The sequence below is a fragment of the Schistocerca cancellata genome, chromosome 4 (genome assembly GCF_023864275.1).
Source record: "Schistocerca cancellata isolate TAMUIC-IGC-003103 chromosome 4, iqSchCanc2.1, whole genome shotgun sequence".
Lineage (NCBI taxonomy): Eukaryota > Metazoa > Arthropoda > Insecta > Orthoptera > Acrididae > Schistocerca > Schistocerca cancellata.
In genome coordinates this window covers 635,973,705-635,975,497 of record NC_064629.1, presented here as the reverse complement: position 1 = coordinate 635,975,497, position 1,793 = coordinate 635,973,705, and positions in this window count along the sequence as shown.

Sequence of the window (1,793 nt, the reverse complement as noted above, 5' to 3'; positions counted from 1 at the left end):
AGTTCCTTATCAGTGACTTTGAACGTGGACTTGTAATAAGATGTCACTTGAGTACCATATCCACCGGAGACATGTCAACCTTTCCAAAGCTGCCCAAGTCAAAACCAAAACCATGTAGATCTCACGTCGCCTACTGACCGAAATGATTCCTTTGTTAAGGGCACAGCCGAATTCCTTCCCTATCATTTCCTAACCCGACCCTGTACTCAGTCTCTAAAGACCCCGCCGTCGACGGGATGTTAATGTCATATCTCCTGTCCTCCTTTTCATGTACTGGCGGACAGTGACCGTCGACCATTGTGGAACATATTTGAAAAAATCACATGACATCAGAGGAAGGAATCACTCTTCAGTTCCAAAGTGCTATCAACATTCCTACTAGCACAATGAATGTGAGTAAGGAGTTAAAAAAGAATATGGTGGAATGATCGAGCAACTTCTCATAAGCTGCAGATTTCTGTAGTCAGTTCCAAGCGACGTTTGTGGTGGTGTAAAGGGGACAGTGGACGATCGAAACAAGTGATTTGGAGTGGTAAATCACGCTTTACGAAGCGTTTGGGTTTGGTGAATGCCTGTACATCTTGCCTGCCGTCATGTGTAGTGTCAGCGCTGAAGTGTGGAGGAGGAGGGGTTACGGTATGAGAGTGTTTTTCGTGGTTAGATTATGGTCCTCTTATGGAGATTAAGAAAACTCTAAATGCTGATGTATGTGAAAACATTATGCAGCACTGCTTACAGCCTACGGCACAGGAATAGTTAGGATATGTGTGGCAACTGTTCGTGGACCATAACACTCCTGAAATGGACAGGTTTGCGCAGAGTCCCGAGAGCAAGGTGGCTCAGTGGTTGGCACACTGGACTCGCATTCGGGAGAGGGATGGTTCAAACTCGCTTCCGGCCATCCTGATTTACGTTCTCCATGACTTCAGTAAATAGCTTCAGGCAAATGCCGCAACAGTTCCTTTGAAAGGACTCGGTCGATTTCCTTCCCCACATTCCTCTATTCCTATGGGGCCGATGACCTCACTGTCTGGTCCTTTCCCGCAAATCAACCAAGCATCCAGAGTACCGAGCTGAAGGCGATGGAAAACCTTTCGAATGAGAGAGGACGTCGAATGCGTTCCAGACCTCAACGACTACAGCACTATCTTTCTGATTTCGGCTCTTGAGGAAGAATGGGCTGTTGTAATTCCTCCACGGGCATTCAGACAGGTGGCCTAAAGGCCAAAGGTGGACACAACCTACGTTAATGCCTCCTAATAAGTATCCAGATAATTTTGATCAGATAGTGGTTATCGGATTACCGTGATGGCATAACTAATTATCAGAGCCTAAATTTACAAGAAATGACGATAGAAGGGTGGGAGTACACCTTATCATCACTGAATTACGTGGCGAGCATCTGAATTATATTGTATATTCTTTACGGCATCCTAAAAAGCCAGGTCTTTGTGTATTTCTGCTCGAGTTCGCACATATGGGGACATTTTTTTTTTCAATGGTTCACGTTGAACCCATTCTGAAGGGTACGATAACACTAAATTTCATCATTTCTTTACATTTTATTTCCACATTCATGGAAACTTCAGAAACAGACCTCCACAGAATACAGTTACAGATCAGAATACGTCTTATGCAAGGACAGAGAAACAAAATGACATCCATTGAAATCAGAAAATTACTAGTAGAATGTGGACGTGTCTCAATAATCAGCGTGCTCCTTGAGTGATTTTTCATGCGCACAGAATCTGGTGACTAGGAACATTACGTCGTAGTGGTTGTTTTTTTAGCCA